We start from the raw sequence: 12,934 nt of genomic DNA on the forward strand, positions 1-12,934 counted from the left end.
TGAAAATCGACTACCCAAAAGACGATTCAGTCGACTGAAGTGTAGCTAAATCGGAGCAGCATCGCAAGCAAGAGCAAGAGCGAGAGCAGCAGCGCGAGCAAGAGCAAGAGCAGACAAGGCAGGGGACCGAGAGCAAGAGCAGAGCAGCAGCAGCTCCTACTGATGTGGACGTTGCCGCTGAGGGAGCGACGCCGTGGAGCAAGTGGCCGGCCATGCCACCGTGGATGGAGTCGTGCCATGTCGGCTCGGGACCGAGCGCCGGCAGCACCGTGAGATCGAATCAAGAAGAAAATGCGGCGATTAGTGTACAACCTCTTTGGTGGCGCCGATTAGGCCGCAGCTTCATCTGAGGAAACGGTGATGATGATGCTCTTCTGGTGGTGCAGGTGAAGACGGCGGTGTGGGAATGGAGGTGGCGCGAAAGACGAGGGGAACATTGGGGCAGCTCCTTGGAGGTGGAGGATGGGGTGGCTGAACCGGCGGGGCGACCAGATCGACGATGGATCCTTATCCAGTCCGGTGGATGAGGGACGTCGAGGTGTTGCTGTGGACGACGTCGTCGGGGAAGAGGCTCCGGCTGGGTGGCGGACGGAGGAGGGTGTGGGGCTTCGCGGGTTTTCCCGGCCTCGGTGTACGAATGGGTGGGCGGATGGGATGGGAGTGGGGAACCATGCCTTAGGGACGCGCTTGTCCGAAATGTGGGGTAAGTTATGAAAGTACCCCCACCGATTTGAGGCGGTTCTTTCAGTTCAGGGGTATCACGGGCATTTCGTGTGTCAGGATTTCACAGGAGGTGGGAGTTTTCGCATGCGTTGTAATTTTGGAATAGCAAGGCGCGGGTTGAGATGGAGGGAGTTGTCGGAGCACAATGAGACAAAGATTTATCTTAAATATTTCGGGGTAACAAGGCGCGGGTTGAAGAGGCGGGAGTTTCGCAGCACGATAGACAAAGACGCTAGCTTGAATTTCGGCATAACAAGGTGCGGCTTGAAATTTCGGGAGAACAAGCTTAACGTATACCCAAAAAAAGACAATTTAGACTAGTATGATATACTACGTACAATGTGTTTAACACGCACAACACACACACAGACACCATTTAGACTAGTAAGGTACACGTGCATTGCACGCATGAGATTTGGCAACCAAATTATGAATAAATACCACATTATAGCATGTAAGCTTTGAGTCATATATGCATGATGTAGATGTTCGTTTAATTCTTATAGTTCATTTCATTCAAAATCATCTAGTTTTTGTAAGAAAGCTAATCTATTTTAAGATCCATGGAATTGTGTGTTGTAAGGCATAAAGTAAAAACAAATCATGTAGAAAAACATTTGGGCAATTCTGATACGGAAGATTCTAGAACAAAGAAGAAGTGCTTGTGTTTTGAGGTTTGTGCATCATGCTTAAGTTCAACCATAGAGTCTTCTAGATTGTACATGTGGCAAAATCTGGTGGAATCTAGATGATATCCAACGGCCAGTAGTGCTCAAATTTGCCAGCTCTGCACCATCGGATTGGCCTCATCCAACGACCATCTTTCAAAGTTAAAGTTATCCGCACACTATATAAAAAATATGATATATAATATATATAGGGGTATAGATATAGATATGTGATGCGAAAGCCACCCATCATCTCCAATTAGAATAGTGTGTCCATGCACGGAAGCAATGTGGCCAAACGATGTCTGCCATCGGTATCTCAAATTCAAACCAGTCTGGCCTTGTTCAATGTGTATACATTACAACATGCTCGTTTCCAAACCACACCGCGCAGATCTCCGTTATATTCATGCATGCATGGGTTTCAAACATCATGATCTCTTATTCAAATATTTGAATTCAACTTTACATTGATTATGACCTCACCTAGTCTTTTACACCCACACATTGGCCTTCTCTTTATAATTGTACCACTAACTTTCTCTCGTGCATGCATGCACACACACTACCAGTCGGCATTATCCATCGCACACATGCAATCTTTTTCTTTAGGTCGGTCTCCCATGAAGGCACACACACACACATCCCCCTCTCCATCATATTGGGCATTCTTTATCTCTCACGTGCATGCGGAACGATCGATGTTCCTCTATATGTGTGTGTATATAGCTAGGTCTTTCATAGTTTTCCACATAAACCGATCAATCTATATATCTAGTGAGGTCTCACCCTCTTTCCCACGTCCACATCGATCAATCTATAGCTCTCTATATAGGATTACATATATAGCTAATACACCCACATTAATTATATATCCAACGCCCCCCTCTCATCATCCATGCCTTCCGCTTCATCTCTCAGACGCGCGCACAATGGCGAAGACAGGGGGCGGCAAGGGCCCTGTCCCCCCCTAACATCACTATATATCGAGGCTAATATGAATGTGATCATTAGACAATTGCTGGTAAAGATGGTTTAAGTTGATGAATTGGCCCTCCTCGTAAAGGATTAGCAATGCTTGGCCCCCTAGCTCATGGGACATTTTTCATGGCTCCGCCACTACGCGCAACAGCGCACGTTCTTGCCCCCTCTCTCTAAATATCGATCTCGCAGTTGTGCACTCCTTCATAGCCTCCCTCCACTCGGCCCTCGCACCATCTTCTAGCCCCCACCGGATTTTGCCACATGTACAATCTAGCAGACTCCATGGTTGAACTTAAGCATAATGCACAAATCTCAAAACAACAGTGGTTCTCCTTTGTTCTAGAATCTTCCGTATCATAACTGCCCAAACTTTTTTTCTAGTTGAATTGCCATTATTTGTTTTTACTTTATGCTTTACAACGCACAATTCCATGAATCATAAAATAGATTAAGGGCTTCTTTGATTCAAAGGATTCTCAAAGGAATTTTGGAGGATTCTAATCCTTAGGAATTTTTCCTATCTTGGTTGTTTGATTCATAGGATTGTAAACCATAGGAATTTTTCCTTCATAGGAAACATCCCATCCACTCAAACCTCTTTGAAAGAATTCTGCGTTTTTTCTATGCACAATCAAACACTCGTACAATCCTGTAGGATTCAAGACCACATTCCACTCTAATCCCATGTTCTTCCTATTCCCGCGTTTTGGAAATCCTACGAATCAAAGAGGCCCTAGGTTTTTTATAAAAACTAATTGATTTTGAATGAGATGAACTATAAGAATTAAACGAAGGTCTACATCAGGCATATATGACTCAGAGCTTACATGCTATAGTGAGGTATTTATTCATAATTTGGTTGCAAAATCTGACGCGTGCAATGCACGTGTACCTTACTAGTACTTCGAGTATGTGCAAAACACAATGGCATGCTACACAGTGTCTCTCTTACAGTTCATGAAGCCACGTGGCACATGTGGAGGCGTTGTCGTGACATCCTTGTGTGGATTGATCAAAGTGACGTGCTGCTGGTTCCAGAAGAATGTACTCGTCCTCCCTGAGCCACACTGGCGGTACATGCACGAAGCAAAGATGTGCACGCACGCCACGCACGCACTCATTCCCTCGCACGCACACGCGAGTACACGAGCGGACGCAATTTTGTACCAAGATCCACCCCATGTGATAATTTGACGCGTGTAATGTCCTTCACTTCATTGATGGTCAATTAATACAGCACATGCAAATTGAGTGGACGTGAGGGCGGAAGAAAGACATTACTACTTCACTACGCGCATGCGAGTAGTTAAATCATGGGTTGCTAGTAGTACTTCCATTGGTCTCCTTTGTATTTTGTGCAAATTTTTGATAGTAACATAATATTTACGCATCTGAGCAGTGTAGTCTACTTGAAATTTATGTTCCACTAAACTCATCGGGAGCGTTTTGGGCCTCGAAACCAAAACCCATCAATTTATCTTTACCTTGTTCCCATCACATTCGAAAGTACTAGTGCTACAATTAAGTGCAAGCCTGCTCACACCTACTAGTACGTACCAAACCTGAATGTGTTCCCACTATGCAGGTATTAGTACTAGTGCTAGTACTTAGGTTATAAAAAGGGGAACTACCTAACCGAAAATTACTCTACCTTTCCTCCTCATAAGTGCTTCTTCTTCGTCCGTCCTTGCCATGTCCGGTGCGCAGAGCTCTAGGTCGAGAACTACTCGTAACAAGGGAGCGGCAACCAAGGCTGCGGAAAAAAGAGAGGGCTCGCCGCCACGCAGAGACCTCGAAAGATCTCTCACGGGCTGGCTATGGCTCCCAGGAGCGCCCTAGCCGCGGAGGCGAACATGCCGAGCTGGCGGCGCTGGAGTCGTTATTCCTCGACGGCATGCCCGATCATCTCAATAAGCAGAAGGAGTTCATCCACAGCTTGGTGGAGCTGCTAAAGGAGAGCCTCGACGACATGCCCACTGAGCTCAATAAGTAGGGGGAGTTGACCGCCGGCTTGGTGATGCTGCTGAAGAAGAGCATTGCCTCAGAGAATAAGGCGACCGGTGAAATCCTGCAACTTCAGGAGGACAAGGCGAAGCTCTGCCACGAGCTCGACCTGCTGAAGGAGAAGAACGCCGGCTGGAAGAAGCTGCATGAGAGTAGTAGTTCCTCGATGAAGATGCTGCAGGCCCTCGTCATGGAACAAAAGGAGGAGTTGGCGAAGCTCCGCATCGAGCACCCGGCTGTTGTCAAGGTACGTAATGCGGCCGTGGAACAGATGATGAAAGCTCGCGTCGAGAAATCCCGCGTCATGGACAAAATGAAGAAGATGGCAGAGGAGACGCGCAAGGAGATGGAGGTCGTGGAGGCGATGAAGAAGCTGTTACGACTCCGTGGCGAATTAGATCATTTGGGGTGATAATCTTCCTTCTTATTTTGCTCCTGTGTTTCTTCTTTTGCTTCGGGTGTTTCGCCGCACGTGTCACGTTCTCTACGAGGCATGAATAGAACAATGCTAACAATGAGATGACTAGCAAATTAGATCATTTTTATTGCCATATGGCACTGGGCTGCCATGTTTCGTGTTCCTCCATCATAGTACTACTCCAGTGGAAAACTTGAGTATACCGCACGGTTCTTTGCTCCTCCTCAGGTCGTCGGCACATTTATACGAGTAGTCAAATCACAAGGCCCCGCCTTCCAGCAGTAATGAGCCGTCAAATCACAAAGGCCCTCGCCTCTCATGAAAAGGACCAAGCTAGACTGCCCCGCCCTCTAGCCTTTTAAAAAATGTATACATCTGTACAGTAGTAGTATCGATGGATTGTGCCATGGAGCAAAACTAACAAGATGAAATTAAAGAAAAAAGGTGGTAGATATAGAGAGCGCTCGTCGCCAAATTATGCATATACTATATGACACTACCCACTATGAAGGTACTAGTGACATAGACTAGTAACTAGTCTATGTTACTCTCCAGTATGACCAGCCAAAGTCGAGGCGCGGATACCAACAAGGGCCCGGTTGTGTCTATACTTGGACAACTCACCCGACTGCATGCGCACCAGGCAGACGAAGCTTGTGTCGTGTTGGTGCCGTGTGCGGCCCGCACATTAACCAAAACCTCGCGCCTCCATCTTAGCCTCCGCGTTTTAAACTTCTCAATCTCAAGGCCAAGGAGCAACGTGAAACCTATGATAGAGCCAATCAGATGGTTGAGAACACTACAATTCGTAGCTACAGATGCGTGTGTGAGAGAGGACGAGTGCGTGCGTGCACGTCTTCTCAGAGTACAAGTGTATGTGGGTGGCATCGACCTAGGGAGCAGTGATGGTGTGTGCGAGAAGTCCCGAGAGATAGGTGTAATGCGTCTGAAAAGAAGACTAGTCTATAGCTCGCCACGAGGCTATTCCTGTCGAACGCCAAGCGTAAGATATGTATCCGACGGTGCTAGTTTTTGCACGTACACAGCAGTAGAAAAAGAACTAGTACCATGGCATATGCTACACCACGGCCGAGAAAACGTGCCGACTTTACGCCATCCAGGAATAGTGCCGCACTTCGAAACTAGAACCGTCAATAAATTTTGAGCGCGTCTCGTCACATTCCAAATTACTACTACTACCACGCTATATTTAATTGCAAACCTGTTCACACTGATCACAACCTAAACGGTTTCCCACTTACAAGCGTATTAGTAGTACTCGGTTATAAATACTACTATGCTAAGATGACTGCACATTCCTCCTTAACTCCTCATCCACAAAAAACAATCAAGTCAATCAAGCCATAGCCAGCGTGAGTTCTGGGTCGAGAGATTTCCACCAGGAAGAGGTGAGCATGTAAGAGGAAGCACGAGAGATGTGCTGCCTCACCGCGAAAGCAGCCGACATGTCCAGCCACGCAGCAGTAGTAGCACAGAGGTCCCGCCGCACCGCCGAAGCAACACGGAGGTCCCGCCGCACCGTCGATGTAGCAGACTAGTCCGGCCACGCCGCGGAAGCAGCAGAGATGTCCCGCCGCGTCGCCGAAGCAGCACCGAGATCCCACCGCGCTACGGCGGCCTGGGAAAATTTCTCGCGGGCAGGCGAGGACTCTTACAGGCGCACGCATGCGATCGTCCATAGCCAGATGGATCAGATATCCGGCTGGGCGAGCTTGCAGGACGAGGCTACCAGCGTCATCTGGCAACTAGGGGAGGGCAATGCAAAGCTCCGGGGCGAGCGCAACCTGCTGAGGGCGAAGATCGCCGGAAGGGCGAAGCAGGAGGAGGAGACCGCTGCCTTGTTGCAGAGGACGGGCGTCATCATCAAGAAACTTATGGACGAGAATGCCATGCTCCGCATCGAGCGCAACAGGTTGGTGGAGGAATCCATGGATGCTGCCAAGCAGCGTATTAAGGACATGAAACTGATGAAAGAGATCATCGCCTGCTGCGAGAACTAGTCTCCGCGACCTGCAGCGCATAAAGAAAGTAGAGATCAGCAAGCCAGATCGTTGTATGTGTCTTCCTTCTTCTTTTGCCCTTGTGTATTTCGGGCGTAGCCGCATGTGGCTTTTTTTAATTATCTTCCTAATTATGTAAGACAATTATTATCCACTCTCGTCGTCCTTATATATATTCATCAATCTTGCTATAAGTCGCAGTAGATGCTATATAGGTCCGTCGGATCTTACATCAAGATCCGTGCAAAATTTTCTTTTCAGATTTTCTTTTTTCTCTCTTAAATCTCAGTCGAGTGAGACATTGCCACGCCATTAAACAGAGGCTCGGGCGCCATTAATGGAGACCTTGGGAGAGAGGTGGACAGCAGATGGAGGTCAAAGGGCTCTCCTCCCGATAAGCACGCGCAGGGGTTTGATCGCACGCCTCCTGTACTCAAATAGCTACCCTGCACGTCGCCTCCTAGCTAATAAAAAAAGGGGACGCGTGGCGGCACGTAAATGGTAAATAGAACGCCCACGGTTTCAATAATACTTGTGTTTTCGATTGTAACGTGACGGCACTTGTTCCAAAATGACTTTGTTGATTGTTAATGTGTGCGCCTTCGCAAATCAGACAGCAAAATTACCACAGCATGTTGGTGCCATGTCATGACACCAAGCCAAGTTTCATGATTTTCATGTGTGTTTCTGATTTACAGGAATTAAAAAACCAAGTTTCTCAATGTTTCCAGCCAAGCCATGACGCCCAGGTGTTTGAATTTCATTCCCATTTCTGGCATGGGACCTAGAAATTTACCCGAGGACACACATGTGATTTTTCAACCAGCTTTGGTGCACTGGAGCATGTGCTTGTATTTAAAATTTGAATTATGCACAGAAAGATGACACGTTCCCTCTCAGAACCACGAGCCTTCTTGAGAGAAGCTCCGGTTTGCAAGAAACTTATACCAAAACTTGTTCCTATTCTGCAAATGTTTTTACCACGGCATGGTAGTACCATGCATGACACCATGCCAAGTTTCATGATTTCCAGGCGTGTTTTGGATTTACAAGAATTTTAAAACCAAGCTTCTCAATGTTCTCGGCCGAACCATGATGCCCAGATGTTTGAATTTCATTCCCATTTCTTGCATGGGACCTAGAAATTCACCCGATGACGCACATGTGATTTTTCAATCAACTTTGGTGCACGGGAGCATGTGCTTGTAGTTCAAATTTGAATTATGCACATTAAATGACCAGAAACTCAATTAATGTATAAAAAGGCCAAACAAACCCGGAATAATTCCAAAATTTAACAGGGCACTCATATAGTTCTATGTTGCCTCTGTAAAGAAAATCTAGGGGGAGGCAGCATATATTGTTTCGCACACAAAGGTATAAGGAAATAAAGAAATTAGCATACCTATTTAATTCTTGGGTTCTTATTATTTATGCCACTAGTTGTGTATCACTACTCAGTTTTGCCATTAGAAGTTACAACTACTCAATAAATGCCATCGATCCGTGAGATGCCTGCTCAAAAATGCAATTAGATATCTAAAAAATGCCATCGTTAAGTTAGATGTTTGCTCAGAAATGCTATTAGACATTGTTATTTTCATGTCAAACCCATTGACCATGTTGCATGACAAAAATAAGTCGATTCTCACAATGATAAGTTAATGGTGTCCAGCACAACACATCCCTCAAATAAAACTAAGCACACTGGAATTCTTTGACAAAACTAAGCACCCTGAAATTCTTTGACAACTAAACTGCTGGCTATATGATGTTGGCCATATATATATTGTACGTATATAATGTGAAGAAACGAGTGGTAGTACTATACCAACTAAAAGATGAAATGTACGAAATATAACGAGAAGAAACATAACATAGTTCTGCTGGGGGCTCACCACAACACACCCCTCAAATAAAACTAAGCACACCAGAAATTAAACTAAGCAACTAATCTGGTAGACACTGCATTAGAACCACCATGAGTAATGACACTGCCACCTTACTCGGAGTCCTCGTCCACGTCCTCGACTTCGTCCTTGTCCCTCTTCCTCTTGGGTGATACTTCTTTGCTTAAACCGCACACTTGCCTCTTGCTCTTCATCCAACCCTTGTAGATATTGAAACAAAGGTAGCCATCCATTGCAGCGTAGTGGATGTGGTCTATATCTAGTACAGTCCACTGCCATGCACGATGAAACATGTGCGGAGGTTTCTTCAGTTCACCGTACGAAGGATGAACCATGGCTCCTACTAGGGTCAGCATTGAAGGCTGATCAAGGGAGGGCACCAACCCTTCCTTCTGGAGGTCGAAGGGGTCGCCTACAACGAGGCCTATCCGACCCAGGATTTCCTTGTCGTTCCTAAAGTCTACAGTAACGAATTTGACTCGGCCGCCCTTGTGGAACTTCTTAAATTCCTCGCATTCAACGTCGGCATGGCATATGTGGTAGACCAAGCATAAGTCATGCACGCGAACCTGGATCATGGTGGGCTTCTTCTTCTCTGCCTCCTTTAGATTCTTCTCGCTTCCCAGGACTGTGGTGTACTCAACATCTAGCCCAGCGAACCACTCATCATTTGAGTTTTCGAACATGCGTTTGAAGCGAGCAAAGCATTCTTTCACCGTTGCGGAAGAACGGGTGTAGATGATGTCGAACTCATCGGCGGTGATGGTTCTAACCTTGTACTCACCGCCGATCATGGAGATTTGGGATGCCATGGATTTGGGAGGAGGGTTAGGATTAGTGGAACTGCCGTAATGTGAAAGGACGGGACGACTAGGAGCGGTTTATTGATTGTAAAAATGTCGAGTGGGGGGCGCGTGCGAATGGCAGGGTAGTGGCTTGCCTGGTGGATAAATGGATTCATGCACAGTACTATGGGGGCCCAATTAGATGTCATGTCTACTCAACGCCCAATTAAATGGCTTTCGATGTCATGTCAAGCGTCAGGAAAATTATAGGTCATACGAAGCTTTCCATTCTCCCATGATACGGGCTTCCAGAGCCCTTGGATCTGAGATTGAACGGTTGCATGGCATGATTCTAGACCTATGGGTGAATATCCTATCCTGGAGGGTTATTCTGCAAATTTTCAGCAACTTAGCATGCGACCGTTTGATCTCAGATCCAAGGGCTGCCAGCAGCCCGTATCATGGTCGCGCCTACCACGACCGTTGCCTCGCTCACGCGATCGCGCCCTTGGAGATTTAACACGGTGCGTTAGGCTATCTGATGTTGGCATGTCATACATAGTCATCACTTAGTCACTCATACAACAAGGTTAGCTATAAGGTTGGCTATAAGAGTATTTTTTGTTTACTTCTCTCTATCTCTTTCTTCGTAGTATTCATTGCATTTGCCAAGGAGTGACCTCTTCCAATGAAATGGTGCTTAGATGAGGTGCCATGGGCATTAAATAGCTTAGCAACTCAAGTCCCCAATGCATAGGTGCTTAGTTTTTTGTTGCTAAGTTTGCTTCATCTAGGTACACGCGCTTATCACCGTTTCTTCCTGGGTCACCAAACTAGTCTCTCTCTTCTTAATTAACTTGCCACATCAGACTTTATGACTATGTGGCAGGCTTAGCACCTGTAGGATCAAGTACAATAGTGGGCTATAAGCCCGCTTTACATGACATTTTTGCATATGTGGGGGAAAGAGGCAAGGGAAAAGTGGAGGAGTGGGCTCTCAAGCAAGAGCCAGCCTCTACATGGTGGAGCATCGGGAGAGGCACCTGTATGGAGGTGGTCAGGAATCAGGAGACTCACGCCAGTCGTAGCGCCGCAGTTAAAATGATAATGGCAAGTCAAATCACCGGGCCCCACCTGTCCAGCAGTAACTCACTGTCAAATCACACAGCCCTACGTTTGCAGCAACCTACTCCCTCATCTTCTCGCGTCTCTGTCGAGCCGACTAGGCGGAACTGCCCCGCCTACCGCGCGGGAAAAGCCCCACCCTCGACTTTTAAATAGTACAGTATACTAATTTTGTATCCATGGATTGCGCCATGGAGCAAAACCTCAAGAAAACAGCGGTACACATGTACAGAGTATACAGCACGCCCGTCGCGTTCGCGTCACACCCCAGACGGTCGGTCAGTCTGGCACGCCGCTCTCCGAATGGAACGCGCGTCATATTGCGTTTGCACACACATGTGGGACCGCAATTGAGAACCGACCATAAGCACACTCCCCGACCCCGCAAGTCGGGTGAGTTAATAGAAGAGAGAGACGAGCGATAGTACTACTAGAGAAGTGTTGTAGGAGTACATACGTTGGTACCTGGACGATCCCTGCAAGACACGGAAGATCAGTTCATCCATGCATGTGACCAGACTCCAGCAGACACGCTTGGATTGGTTATCGTCTACATATCGTGCAGGCTGTGTTGTACAGGGTTGTAGTTCTGGTGAGAAATCTAAAAAAAGGTTTCTTGTCATCTCGCAAAATTAGGTGTCATGTGCTTCGGATCACTGCGAGGGTTAAACAGCGACAACTGAGTTGGGCTAGTCATTGGGGGCACATGCACGAAGACTACTCGGCTGCCATCTAGGTCAAGCCGGCTATGTAAATTAGGACATCTATCGACGGACCCCTTTTCTACGAGTTTATCTTTAATTTGAGCTTTGATCCTTGTCTAGTTTGTCCGTCGGGATTCATCTTGTCTCCTTTGGGCAGTGAGTTATGATTTCTTGTCATGTGGCATTTTTCGTGTTATATGTTATAATCCGATGCTTCAGATCAAAATGACGACAACTACGCCTCCGGGGCACGTGCATGAAGAGTTCTCGACAGTCATTGCCAAGGTCAAGCCGGCTCCGGCCGGTAGACAAAAGAAAACTAGTACTCCACTATATAGGCAGGAGCCTCCGCGCTTGCTTGCTAGTGTTGCTCTCTTCACACTGTCTCGTCTTCTCCAGATCTAAACATGACAGCGGTGGCCACACTCTCTCTCTCTACTCACCGCTGGTCACAGATCCAGCCGGATCCTCTCCGTCGAGGAAGGTGAGAAGGTGCAACATTCATGCGGTCGTCCTCGGCGACGGCTCTTACCCACTGCCGGTGCGTCCCGATCGGCGTGCCTTGCCGTTCTCTCCCAAGCATCGCTGGCGAGGGAGGGCCTCCCACCCCTTCTTCCTCGCTGCCGTAGTGTGGGCAGATCCGGCCTCCCGCCACCCACCTAGCGACATCCCGACGACCCTCAGGTATAACTTCCTTCGAAACCGGCATTGCTCTACTTCCCGAGCTCCTGACGTCGCTGCATTTGTATCTTTTACTATTTCTCAGGCCCCCTCGTAGGTAGGATCGATCGGCTGTTCGAAAACCACCTAATTTTTTACTGTTAAGAGGTAAAACTAGTTCATGCACTCGAATCTAGTAGTACTTGGTTCAAACAAGGAAGAAAGGGTGGGGGTGGGGGAAGATTTGTTACCTGAATCTAGGACTTGGTCGAAAGAGGAAATAATGGGAGCGAAAAGTAGCAGAGACTGGCTATCCAACTGGTCTCTAGGTCTAATAGGGAAATAAAGGGAACGCAGTACAAACTCAATATAAACCCGATCTATTGGTTGAAAAAGGAAAGAAAGTGGGGACTGGGGGACAAGTCAACAGAGTAGGTCCAGCACTAGATTTGCTAGCCTCACACAGTATAAGGTGGCTATATACCAAACAAAAATGGGACCAACCCAGATATCCTCTTCTGATGTTTGTTGCCCCAAGCCGCTCTTATGTAATGCCACTGGTAAAATGTAGCAGTCGCACTGTTAAAAGTAAGGACACGTTAAACCAATGTTGTTTTCAATGTAATGCCTCCAGTAATATGAATTAATGGCACTTTTTTCATGTCCTGCTACCATTAAGATAAGTTGCTTCTTTTCGTTAGAGATGCAACTGTCCTGGTCCGCCTACTCTCCCGTGCCCAAATACCGACTCTGTAGCAGCTGTTAATGTAATGTTGTTGGTAAAATGAAGCAATGGCACCATTAAAGTAATGTCGTATTTAACGGTTGTCATAGTTAATCCTAATTCCCACACTAATATCTAGCAATGCTGCTAGAAATTGCTACTGTCCTTGTACGATTGCCATTCAGATAAGGAACATGCTTTTTTCATT

Source organism: Triticum aestivum, chromosome 5D (genome assembly GCF_018294505.1).
Source record: "Triticum aestivum cultivar Chinese Spring chromosome 5D, IWGSC CS RefSeq v2.1, whole genome shotgun sequence".
Lineage (NCBI taxonomy): Eukaryota > Viridiplantae > Streptophyta > Magnoliopsida > Poales > Poaceae > Triticum > Triticum aestivum.